Source organism: Camelus bactrianus, chromosome 4 (assembly GCF_048773025.1).
Source record: "Camelus bactrianus isolate YW-2024 breed Bactrian camel chromosome 4, ASM4877302v1, whole genome shotgun sequence".
Classification (NCBI taxonomy): Eukaryota; Metazoa; Chordata; class Mammalia; order Artiodactyla; family Camelidae; genus Camelus; species Camelus bactrianus.
In genome coordinates, this window is record NC_133542.1 from 7,039,269 (window position 1) to 7,052,299 (window position 13,031).

The 13,031-nt window shown below is 53.2% G+C and overlaps 1 long non-coding RNA gene and 1 other non-coding gene across 3 annotated transcripts; both read left to right on the forward strand.

The window, feature by feature from the left end:
* The first annotated feature begins 2,552 nt into the window (after positions 1-2,552).
* On the forward strand, positions 2,553-7,322 carry LOC141577430 (uncharacterized). Of its 2 annotated transcripts, none has more exons than XR_012506299.1 (4): positions 2,553-2,716; positions 3,948-4,298; positions 5,279-5,436; positions 5,832-7,322. It is a non-coding gene; the product is annotated as an uncharacterized LOC141577430 (long non-coding RNA). The 2 variants fall into 2 exon arrangements; XR_012506300.1 differs by lacking the exon at positions 5,832-7,322 and adding an exon at positions 5,585-5,815.
* Positions 4,125-4,233, forward strand: LOC141577597 (U6 spliceosomal RNA). Its single transcript, XR_012506851.1, has one exon. It is a non-coding gene; the product is annotated as a U6 spliceosomal RNA (small nuclear RNA).
* Positions 7,323-13,031: the final 5,709 nt, after the last annotated feature.

Sequence of the window (13,031 nt, forward strand, 5' to 3'; positions counted from 1 at the left end):
TGGCACAGACCCATAGCTTCTGGACTCGCTAAAAAAAAAAAAAAAAAAAAAAAAAAAAAAAAAAAAAAGAATATGAGAATCATATGGATCAGGAGATTGGGTCTGAATTTTGTGCCGTTTGACTTGTGCCAGTTACAAAGGTCATGCACAAGGAAGATGACTGGCTACTTTATTGTCTGAAATGAGACACTTGAAAGTGAAAGGAGGTGCTATACAATCGTGCCTGGACTGGGATTTTTCTAAGGGAGCCCAAATCCTTTACAATATATATCATGTTTTCAAAAATGAATATCATTCCTGGACAACATTTAAGCAATTGTTTTCTGTGTTATCAGTAAACATTTTTAAAAAATCAGTAAGAAAGGAAGAGGGAGAGAGAAAGAGAGAGAACAGGAGTAACTATACGCGCGCGTGCGTGCATGCATGTGTGTGTGTGTGTGTGTGTGCGCGCACGTGTGTTGAGGTGGGGGCCTAAAAGAGGGTGAGGATTCTTTTCATCGAGGTCTGTTTGTACAGAATTCTCTCCTTCTCCGCTTTACACTGTGAAGGAAAAGCCCAGCTGGGCTAACAAGCTAAGTCGCAAATCTAAGTGTAACAAGTGTCGGATTACTGATCTGAGTTCTGCTGGGCTAACTCGTAAATCTAAATTAATAAGTGCCGGTTTGCTGATTCCCTGTTCATATTTTGCTAGCCAGCTGGATTTTCAAAGAGACATATCTGGCCTTGAAATGTTGGTTTGCTGCCTCACTGCCTCTACTTTCGTGATAATGATGTTGCTAAAGCTATTGCGTGCCTATTGGCCGAATACCCCAAGCTGGTACTTAACCCTATAAAACCTCATGTGCACGTCTTGGAGGTGCTCAAGGCTTAGGAGCAGAAGCCCCTCTGAGCCCGCCGGCGTAATAAATCTGAGTACTCCAACCCTCCGAGTGGTGCTTGTTTCTTGGCCGGCCTGTCATTTCCATAACAGCACCGTTGACAATAAGAACGTCACTCTCGTTCCGGCATAAAGAAGACATCTGGGGAGGGTGGGGTGGGGGGTGGGGTGTAGATCTATGTTATGTCCTGATTCCAGGAAGGAAAGGGGCAAGGGTCAGCGTGCCCTTCTTTCTGGGGTATCTGTCTGTTCGCTTTTGGTGTTCGGCTGGTTTGGTTATTTCAGCTTTCTGTTTGGTTCCTTTCACAGATCCAGTGGCTCAAAACAGCATTCTGATTTTCTTTTCTCCTGGGGTTTGGTTTTTGATAGGTAGAGGGACAGGGCCCACGCAGGGGTGGGGGTGGGGGGTCACTGTGCCGGAGAAAGGGAGGCGGCTGTGGTGAAATCATCGATCAGAGGGGATTTCTACGAGAGGGACTCTCCGAAGTGAATGGGGTCCAAGGAGATCAGCAGGGTTTCTGTGTGCTCGTTTGGTTTTGTTCGTGCGTGTGTTTGTTTTTTCTGGACGAGGCCAAAGAACTCTTCAGGTGGAGGTGTGTGTCCAAAGGGTCTGACAGGATGGGAGGATGCGGGGCGAGTCAGTCCATGTGCCCAGAAAGAGAGAGAATCTGTCATAGCTGAGACTCAGGCCTTTTTCAGACCTAGGCCCAGAGAGCAGTTCGGCTCCGAGCATTCACGGAGAAGTTCGCCGCCACCTCAGTCCTGTCCCCCACCCCCGCCCTCCCCCACGCCTCAGCCCCCAGTGAAGGAGGAATCATGAAGTGGCCGCACTTAGGCTAAGCCAATTTTTGGCTTTATGCTTACTGCTTGCTTTTAGAACGATCAGCAAACTCGACTGACCAGACACCGCTCCCAGCTCCAGGCCCACTGTTAAAAACAGCTAAAGTTGTCGATTCTAACTGTTTGATTTGACCTTCCTCTGATCGTTCAACTTGACAATCATGTTTGGCGTCTGAGTCTTTCCCCAGGAAGGGAGTCACGGGAGGATAAGCTCAGGAGAACGACCAGCCCCCTCCCACCCCCCACCCCCCACCCCGAGTTCCTCCGTGGCGCTGGTGCCGCCGGGTGAGTCTGACCAGATAAAGAAGGTCACGGGCTGATGACCTACTAGACCACCAGGAGGTCCCATGTTATCAGACACTCATCCAGATTTAGGAGCAAGTTTCATCAGAGACCCTTGTTGATCATGAGCACCTTTTGTGCTCCCGCCTGTTGTGATTCCCTTTCATGCTCCAACCTGTTCGTCCACAGAAGCATGAAACCCCAACCCCAAGACGGGTTCACAGTTTGGAGGGCACTAGCCTGCTGTGAGTCCCCTTTGCCCAGCAAAGCAATCAAGCTGCCTCTTTTCTTCTAAACTCTAAGACCCTGTCTCTGGGTTATTTGGCTCGTCAGGGACGGGGTCGGGGAGGGCGATCTTTCGGCAACACCCGCAGAAGTTTCCCTGAGTGGCAGGAACCAGCGTGGCCCTCAGGCCTCAGCCCCGCAGGCAGGCAGGCAGGCAGGCAGGCAGGCAGGCAGGCAGGCAGGCAGGCAGGCAGAGTTGGAGCGACCGTTGGTCCCGCCCCCGCCCGCGCACCACCCCCCCCCCCCGCCCCCGCCGCTGCTTCCGCCGCCGCCGCCGCCACCGCCGCCGCCGCCGCCTCACAGGCCTTCTCCACCGATCGGTCCCAAATCGACTGACTGTCTCCTGGAAGCGGGGGCGGGGACGTCAGGAGGATCCATTCGGCAGGGCCTCGTTCAATCGCTTCATTCAAATGCAGAAAGCTCTGTGCTCAGGTCAGAGCCTTTGACTTGGCCTCCGGCTCCTCTCTGTTGAACGGCTTTTGTTCTTTGGTTTCAATTTCCCCACCCTTAGGCCACCCCGTCCCAACTGCACGGAGGGAGGCGGGAGGGAGGGGGAGAATCTCGCCTGGTCTCAGGCCAAAGGAGTCCCCTCCTTTTCCTAATCTGGGTAAACCCCACTACACCGTTTGAGAATCATGGAAGGGCATGGAAGCAGACCTCTGACTTGATAGATTCCTCTGGGATGGGAGACTTTAAAAAAACAAAATTCTTTTTCCCCTGCTTCCAGGGAGGCAGAAAGGAGGGCCAGAGTGTTCCTCTTGCCTCGGGCAGTTCTTTGTTTGTTTCTTTCCTTCTTTTGTTAAATCATTTTTTTTTCCTTTTTTTCTTCCAGTTTTATTGAGACAGAGTTGACATACAGCAGTGTATACTTTGGGGGGGGGGGCGGGGAGAGGAATTCGATTTTATGTATTTATTTTTGACCGGAGGTACTGGGGATTAAACCCAGGACCTTGTGCTTGCTTGCTAAGCACACACTCTACCACTGACCTATACCCTCCCCCTTGGCCAGTTGTGAAGTCCCTTTCATTCAGCATAGTCCATCGGGCACATTTTGGGGCAGCCTACTCTGGACCCCAACATTTCCCTATTCTGTAACTTCCCTGGAAGTTTTACACATTAAAAGCTGGGCTGTTGACTGTGCATGTGCGTCCATGCGTGCGTGCGTGCGTGCGTGCGTGCGTGCGTCTGAGCGTGCATGCGTGCGTGTGGTGTGGGGGCAGGAGGGAGGGAATAGTTTCCTAGAGGGCCTGCGTTTCATGGACCCAGTTTCTTAGTTCTGAGAACAGGTCTGTTCAAGGAAACAGTTGTAGTATCTCGTCTCAGGAGGCGGTGGTGTCGATGGGCTTCTGAAGCTAGGCCTAGGGAGCAAGCAGTCAGGTATCGCCTAAGAGGCACTTGTGTGGAAAACCAAAGTACAGCACAAAAGTTAATCATTGGAGCAGATGAGAAACCAGATTCAGGGCCGGGAGTAGGGGGTCAGTCTAGTAGGAGATTTCCACACATCGGGGTCATCGAAATGGCTCGAGCAGTTTGAAATGCCTCTGATGATGTCCTGGGGTGTTCGGCTCAACTCTCTGAGCGGCTCCTCCAAAAACAGGCCCTAGGATGGTTTCCACAGGAGCTGTTGTGGCCATTTCTCTGACGTTTACCTCCCGTTGTCCAGCTTCAGTCTGCAGGGCTTCAGGAGACGGAGCATTTTAGTACTCAATGATGCCAAGACAAAAGGGTGAGAGAAAATGGGAAACGTTCGTGGAGATGGTCCTAGGCAGATAGTGGAGGCAACTAGAAGACCTTCAGTCTCCGGGCCGGCTTTCAGGTTGAGACAAAAACCCTAAGGCAAGCGCTTGCTGCCACAGCACATCGACTAACACGGGAACCATCCAGAGAAGATCAGCACGGCCCCTGAACGTGGACGACACACGCACATACGTGAAGAGTTCCGTAGCTTTAGTGATGTCAGTCACCCAGAGGAAGACAGATATCCTATGCCATCACTTCTAGGTGGGATCTGAAAGTAAGTCAAGACACCCATCCATACATAAATAACTCCATTTTAAAAAGACTCCAAGGAACCTATTTACAAACCAGAAACAGACTGGACTCGCAGACATGGAAAAGAAACCGATGGTTAACACAGGGGACAGGGTAGGGTGGAGGAATGGGGGAGGGCAGAGGGATAAATCAGGAGTTTGGGATTAGCAGATATAAACCACCCTATACAAACTAGGTACACAAGTAGGTCCTACTGTCTAGCACAGGGAACTATGTTCAATAGCTTGTAATAACCTATCCTGAAAAAGTATACGTGTGTGTGTGTGTGTGTGTGTGTGTGAATAAGTGAATCACTATGCCGTACGTCATAAATGAACACAACATTGTAAGTCAACTATACTTCCATTGACAGAGAGTTCCTACAATAAACAGGCAGGCAGGCAGGCAGGCAGGCAGGCAGGCAGGCAGGCAGGCAGACAGACAGACACAGACACAGACACAGACACACAGACACACAGACACAGACACACAGACACAGACACACACACACACACACACACACACACACACACACACACACACACACACACCACAGACACAGGGGAACCCTAAGGAAAACGAGTAGCACTAGTATCTCTTATCCATGCATGTCTATCCCAGTTTAATGGAAACCTAAGTTTTTGCCTCCAAGTCAATGATGCTAATAACTCTGCTGCCAAGAATAGAAAAATCCTCACGGAGGATTTCTGAATCCCAGAAGGGTCAGGGAGGGAGAAAAAGAGAAAGGGTTCCATTCTGCTGACAGAGGTATGATATTTACCATGTGGGTGTCCGCCTCTAAAAGGGAAGGAAGGGGAAAAAACAAAAGTTTATTTTCCCTTGTATCTGAAAAGAAAAAAATTTAAAACTCAATCCTCTTGGAGACAAGAAGTCGTACACACCTCATGTCACTGATTCTCCTCCTCCACCTCCTCCTCCTCCTTCCTCTACTTCTTCTTCTAGTCTATATCTCCCATGGATTCTGACGACCTTGCCTGATGATGGCGGGTGATGGGGGCAGAGATCGATCCTTCTGAGAAGTAAGTTGGCAAGCGCTTTAGTGAAGCCTCGTAGGATTTACCCAGCGAAGCGAGTGCCTTCGTCCCTGGAGGCTGCGGAAAGTATGTCCCCAAGTCACATACGCATGTGTTTGTCTTTTGTTGTCGTCGTTGTTGTTGTTGTTGGTGGTGGTGGTGGTGGTGGTGGTGGTGGTGTGTGTGTGTGTGTTTGTTTGTTTGTTTGTTTGTTTGTTTGTTTGTTTGTTTGTAGCAGTGTCCTGGCCATGCTGATGGCATCAGGCTTGCAGCGGGGGAAGGAAGGCTTCAACCCCTTTGGAAGTCATACCTACCATCCCAAGAACGTCTGGATGACCCCTACTATGTGGCAGTTGAATGGGGGCCAGTTACTGGGGTTCAGCGGGTCCAGAGAGAGGAGGTCTGAGGCCTCTGGGGACAAAACGTTTGTACGTATGTATGTATGTGTGTATGGCCAGTTGACTGTTTTTGCGGTCCTATAGGAATCTTCCTGCCCCTGTCTATTGAACAATGGGAGTCATCTTCCAAGTGCCCTGACACCAGACACCACGGTGGGTGAAGGAATGCGGGTGGGGTGGGGGTGGGTGGGGGAGGTCATCCAGGGAGCTGGGAGAAACCGAGCACGTCCGTGGGTCGGTGGGTCGGCCTGTCGGATGGTCGCCATGCTGGGTTTCCCCTAACCCAGGCCATTTGCCGAATGGACAGAACAGACTGGGGCCACGTGTGCCACCCACCCTCTTTCCGGAGGCTGTGGTCCACTGTGTTTGCATGAAAGTCAGTGAAGGAGGCATCTCCTTGGGACTCGGTTCCGTCCCTTTCACGAGAGCCTCCACTTTGGATGACAGCCAGCCAGCCAGCCAGCCCTCGATGCCAGGGCAGTAGACGACTGCCAGGAATATCCCATCCTTTCTGGAACCCTGAGTGTACCCACCTGTACAGACACAAGGCTGAAGAATACATGACGTTCCTTCCTAGTTGACAGCACTCCCCATGTCACTGAAACAGTGTCCAGTACGCTGACGTCATCTCCTCCCTCTCCCACACCCCCGCACGCGCACAAACACGCGCGCGCGCGCGCGCGCACACACACACACACACACACACACACACACACACACACTCTGTCTGTCTGTCTGTCTGTCTGTCTGTCTGTCTGTCTTCTAAGGATGGAGAAGAGTTTGCTGAGCTATTTCGGGTGCCCTCTCATCCTAGTTCCTATCTCCAAGTTGGTTCAAAGTCCAAAAGGCGGTCAAGCACTTAATCAGATAGGTCCCTCGTAAAGAATGCCTCCCACATCACGACGACAGGCTTCTTAGGCCAGCCGAGAAGCTCCTTCAGTTCTGCGCCCATCTTGGCTCTAAGTTGATATCAGTCTGTTACGGAAATGACAGGCCAGCCAAGAAACAAGCACCACTCGGAGGGTTGGAGTACTCAGATTTATTACGCCGGCGGGCTCAGAGGGGCTTCTGCTCCGAAGCTCTGAGCACCTCCAAGACGTGCACATGAGGTTTCATAGGGTTAATTACAAATATGGGTCTATTCGCCAATAAGGCTCAAACAACAAAAAGCAAAGGATCAGTACACTGGAGCTTATCAATTTGGAACAGATCACGTTACTGACACTTGTTGAGCTTGGATTTACGAGTTAGCTTGTTAGCCCAGTAAACTGACACTAAACTTCAGATTTACGAGTTAGCCCAGCAGAACTTAGATCAGTAAACGGACACTTATCACACTTAGATTTGTGACTTTAGCTTGTTAGCCCAGCTGGGCTTTTCCTTTACAAGTCCTCCAGGATCCAAGAAAGCCACGTTGGAAAACAAGTGGTGATTCTGATGGGACAGGAGATCAGTCATTTGGGGGCGAAGGGTGGGGTAGGGAGACATACCAGCCAGTCTGTCTGTTTTCACCCAGTGTGGGAGCCGTCCCAAAGAGATAACTCGAGAAGAGAGAAACAGGGAGTTGACAAAGAACACGTGCAGTGGCGTGCCCTCCCCCCCACCCCAGGAGAAGGCCAAGCCAGAAGTCCCTCCGGATGGCGGGCTCCGGACTCCGGCTTCCAGGGGAAGCGATTTTTTTTTCCTCCCCATTTCAGGCCCGGAAGAAGAGGGAGAGGCAGAGTGTCCTTCTCGGGCATCCGCTGTTTCTGAAGCACGCTTGTTGCCAAAAGTTCGGCCCCCGTCCCCGACGAGCCCAAGAATCCAGAGACAAGGTCTTGGAGCTTAGAAGCAAAGAGGCCATTTTATCGCTCTGCCGGGCAAAGGGGATTCACAGCAGGCTAGCGTCTTCAAAACTGTGTACCCACCTTGGGGATGGAGTGGGTGGGGTGGTTCTAGAGCCATAGCTCAAACAATCGGGCATCGATCACCATCCACAGAATCGTTTTCTCATCAGAAGACTCAGAATGGTGTCACGATGCCTCCAGGTGACCCATTCTATAGAGGCTGGTGGTTAGATCTCGTTATCTCATAAGCACTCAAGGTGTGGCCTTCTTGGTCACTCAGGCTATTTTGTCAGGTCACTAGTCCCGTGACCGACCTTCTCCTCGGAGAAAGACTCAGAGACCCAGCATGATGATGACTTTCAATGAGTGAAATACAGTAGAAACAGTAAGATCGATAGCTTCCAGTTTCAACAACAGGCCTGGAACCGTGAGCAGCAACCAGTCAGTCAGGACAGTTGACCGTTTTCAGGGCGAGCATAAGAAACCGAATGACACCCCCCCCCCCCAGCAAATGAATGAATGAATGACCTAATGATCCTCCCCTCCCCCCCCCGCCAAAAAAAGAAGAAGCAATCCGTTAGCCTAATTCCGGCCATTTTATTCATCCTCCTTCACCCTGAAGCCCCAGTCACCCACGTGCCACAGTGGTCTGTTTTCTGGTTTCCTCCACCACCCCACCCCCCACCAACCACCACCCCGCCAACATCCCCCTATGCCCAACCACCGCCCCAAGTGTGGGACTGGACGGGGGTGCAGGGGGGCTGAGGGGGCGGCAATGGCGGCTTGAGGTGAGGGTGGGGAGTGTTCCGCCCAGATCGTATAGGAAGCTCAAACACAGCTGCAGTACGAGACAAGATGGTAGATTTCTGTGGGTCCTCCCTCCTCTTAAAATCCTTCCTAAGGAGGAGACAGACAGAAAGAGAAACATCACCCTCACTCCCAACGCCTCCTGCGCCCTCGATGCGCCCCAAAACAACAACAAGAAAAACAAAAACAAACACGACCACAAATAAGTCGCTATCCCTGGGGAAGAAGGATTCGATGGCATGGGGATATCATTCTAAAATTCATTCCCTCTTCATCACATTTCATGGAAACCGATTGCAATCTATGAGGCCCTGTGAAGGTAGGGGTTGGGGGGGTAGGGAGGAGGGAGGGAAGTGAAGGGGGGAGAGAGAGAGAGAGAGAGAGAGAGAGAGAGAGAGAGAGAGAGCAGAGGAGAGGAGGGATAAAAGGGGAGAGGACAGGAAAGGAGAGGAGGGAAAAGAGGGGAGGGGAGGGGAAATGAGAAGAGGCGAGGGGAGAGGAGAAGAGGGAGAGGAGAGGAGTGGAGGGGAGAAGAGAGGAGTGGAGGGGTGAGGGGGAAGGGGGGAGAACAGGGAAGAGGAGAGGAGGGGAGAGGAGAGGAAAGAGAGACAAGGGAGACAGACAGACACGCATGCGCGCGCGCGCGCACACACACACACACACACACAGAATAGCGAAATGGAGAGAGAGGCAGAGAGAGAGAGAGAGACAGACAGACAGACAGACAGACACGGATCTAGGTCAGGGACACTACACATGGGTATTCTTCTGAGTGATTTTATGTGTTTTCTCAATCGCCACCTCTATGGAGATAAAAATCGCTCCCATAAGATGAAGGGAGTCCTTCTGCCACGGCCCGCGGCCCCGCCCACCAGCACCGCTTGTGTTTGTCAGGGATTCCAAGCCAAAGCACGTGGAGGAGCGGGAGAGCTTCCTGGCAGCCCAAGGAGGAGGAAAGTCCGGCAGCATGAGAGAGGTGGTTGGCACGGGGAAGCTGGAGGCCGGCTGACGAGAAGATGGGTGAGGGGGCAGGGAGGAGGGTTTCCCAAGTTGGAGAGCCAAGACGAGGGAGGGGAGCTGTCGGTGGCTGCGTTCTGACCCCGACCCCAACCCTGACTGGAGCGGATCCCTGAAAGGAGGCGGTTCGGGCTCTCTGGCCGAGAACGCCCCTCTCTTCCTCTTTGTGCAGAAACACCTTCCGCGGACCGAGAAAGTCCATCCCGAGACCCTCGTCGGAAGAGTCCTTTCCAGACCCATCACGATCCTCCTGGGCCTAGGGGTCCAGGGGATGGGGCGGGGCCTCCATTCGATCCGTCTTCCGTCCGTCCGTCCGTCCATCCACAAGATCTTGAACATCCATGTAGGATTCTGGATGGTAGCAGTTTTCCAGGATCCTCCAAATCCTTGTAAGTCCTCTCCTGGCAGATTCGACCCCTAGGTCGTACCGCGCAGCACAGGGCACTAGATTCAGTCCCTCGGGACGAGGGTTCCTGAAAAAGACCAGGAAAAAGAAGAACAGAATCACTATGGTGTGCACCAGCCAGAAACCAGCACCACCTTGTCACTCGAACAGACTTGCAAAAGGCGGGGTAGGGAGAGAAAGTCATAGGATGGCTACCATCCCTCCCACCCCCACCCCACAAGCCAAGCCCCAGACCATCGTCATCCCTGCTCCCCCTCCCCTCCCCTTTCCTCTCCCTTCCCCCTCCCCCTCCCCCTCCCCTCCATCGACGCCCGCCTCCCGCTTGTACCCCACTCCTCTGAACCCAGCACCACCCACCCCAGCCTGGACGGGCTCGGCTCAGATCGGCTCGGCTCGGCTCAGCCCGGCCCGGCCCGGCCCGGCCCGGCCCGGCCCGTCCGTCCGGTCGACTTCTTCGCAGGGTCTAAAATAGCGCCCGGCCGACAGGCAGGTGGCACATGGCACATGGCAGGGGAGCGAGCGGGACGGTTCGGGATCTCTGGGTGGCAGGGACACGCGGCCGGACAACCTGGCGTGCGTTTCTCCGCTCGGGGGGGCCTCGACCAGAGACCGTGGTACGGGGAACGGGGACACACACACACACACACACACCACACACACCACACACACACACCACACACACACACCACACACACCACACACAGACACACAGACACACAGACACAGACACAGACACACACACACACACACACACACACACACACACACACACACAGACACACACCTTCACCCCCACCCCCAAACCTCTGACAGCTTTCGTTTGTTTTCGGCCGACCGTCCCTCGATGAGGTACGAGTGCCTTGGCTGGGGCTGGGGGGGGGGGTGGAGTTCCTCCCTCCACAACGACCCCACACGGGCTCTGTTCTGGTCACCCGAGTCCTCTTCCAAGTCAGACCACAGGCCTCCATCACCCGGCGCGAGCACTCGGGGAAACAGTCACCATCCTCATCGCTCCGCTCCACCTCTACACGTGAAGAACTGTTCCCAGCCCACGCCACTCCACCCCACCCCACGCCCCGATGCCACCCACCGCAGTGGAGAGAAACGAGACGAATCCACAGACGTGCATCAATCCGATGAAGAAAACGACGGCCCTATTCCAAGGAAGCATAGATATCTAGGTAGGAGATTCATCGAGTACTATGGAGGCGGTGGGAAAGGGGGGGGTTGCGGTGGGGAGGGTCTAGAGATCAGGCAGTACAGCCCATGCTTAGCATGCAAAAAATAAAGGTCCAGGGTTCAATCCCCAGCACCTACTCTTCAAAAATAACCCGAGAAGAAGCAAGACGGCGGAGTAGAAGGACGCTCGTAGCTCACCCTCTCCCACAAATACACCAAAACTCACATCGACGGACCCACTCGGCCAATCAGACCACCTGCGGAACTCCGACAGAACACCGCCCTCTTCGAAAGACAAAGACGCCCAAAATCTGGTAGGAGAAAAGGAGAAAAGAAAGAGTCAAAAGCAAAACAGTGCGGGAGGGACCGGCAGAGGAGGAATAGGGCTCGTTCGCCAAACCTCCCCCTCTCCCACGGAGAGGCCGACGGGACGGTGGGGGAGCCTCCGAGTCTCTGATCTGCCCGGAGCGCCCCTTGACCGACCGATCCAAGTGAAACGGGCACAGAGGGTCCCCGCGACACCCAGCCCGAGTCGCAGGCCGGCAGCCGGGGGCCGGGACAGGCCGCACGAGCCGGGCAGAGGACCGTGTCGGCGGCACCACGCGCCGTGGCCGGGAGGGGATACAGAGCAGAACAACCCGCCCCCCCAACCCGTCCATTACGGGGAAAGAAAGGCAAAGCAACACGGCCGGTGTGCCCTGGGGGGAGGGGCGCCGTAGCCTCCATCTCCTCAGACCCGCGGCGCCATCACCGGCCCTTCTCGCGAGAAGAGAGGCGGGGCGCAGCCACAGCCGCCATAGCCCCTGGCGCGCGGCGCGCAGCGCGCGGGCGGGGGCGGGAGCGGGGGCGGGGCCGAGACTCGAATCCGCACCCGTGGGCTCTGCAACCTCCTAGGCAGGACTGAGACTCGTTTTCAGCCTGAGGCAGATATTATATATCTGCCCCGGTACCTCAGAGAACTCGCGCCACCAAGACTAAGAAGGAGCCGAGTTTTGGAATGCAGCAGGGGCGGGGCGGTTCCACGGTCTTCCCCGAGCCCACCTACGGAGAGGAGCGCCGACCCGAGGCGGAGCACACAGCCGCACAGAGCAGCGGAGCGACCGGCGCCGGGAGAGGGCAGGCGGCCAGCCACCCTCCCTCCTTCCCGGCAGGAACGCAGCATCCGAACGCGGTGCCAGGAGGGGGCGCGATCTACTTGCCCACAGGCACCGAGGGCAGCACAGAGGCCCGCGGAAAAAGCAAGCTGAGTTCACGAAACAGGGCGACGACAGAAAGACTTCTCGGTGAAACCGTTAAGAGCGCACCGTCTCCAGGAGAACACATCCTTTTTTTTTTTTTTCCTCTTTTTTTTTTTTTTTTTCGTTTCCTTTGTCTTTTTTAATCTCTTTTATATCGGTTTTACCTTCTGTTACCTTTTTAACCTTTACTTTTGAACAGTCGTATACGTTTACGGTTTTAATCCCTTTTAAATGTTTCATTTCAAGTCTTTTCATTATTATTATTTTTAAACATCCACCCCCTTCCCTTTTTCATTCTCTTGGTTTTGATCTCCTGTTACTGGTTATTCACAGGTTTCAAATATTGTTTCTCGATTTTTTTCCTCCTTTTTATTAAGGTTATTAAAAGACGTCTCAACTCGATCGCTATTCTGCTTCCACTTACTCTTCTATTCATGATTACACACCGTCTTCAAACCTTTTCTTTCTCCCGTCTTTTAAAATCCTCTGTTTTATCTTTTGTTAAAATCTGTTCTATTTCCGATTACCTTTTAAAAATTTACTTTTGAAACAATTGTATATTATTTTCTGATCTTTTCTATTTGTTTTTAAAGGCTTTTAGAAGACGTCTCAACTCAATTGCTATTCTGCTTCAACTTGCTCTTCTATTATTGATCGTACACTGTTTTCAAACCTTTTTTTCTCCATTCTTTTAACATCCTGCCCCCACCCCCCTCTCTCCCTCTCCCCCTCTGTCTCTGTCTCTGTCTCTCTCTCTCTCCCCCTATCCCCCTCTCTCTTTTAAAGTTTTATGCCTGCGTAGGCTTTCGAT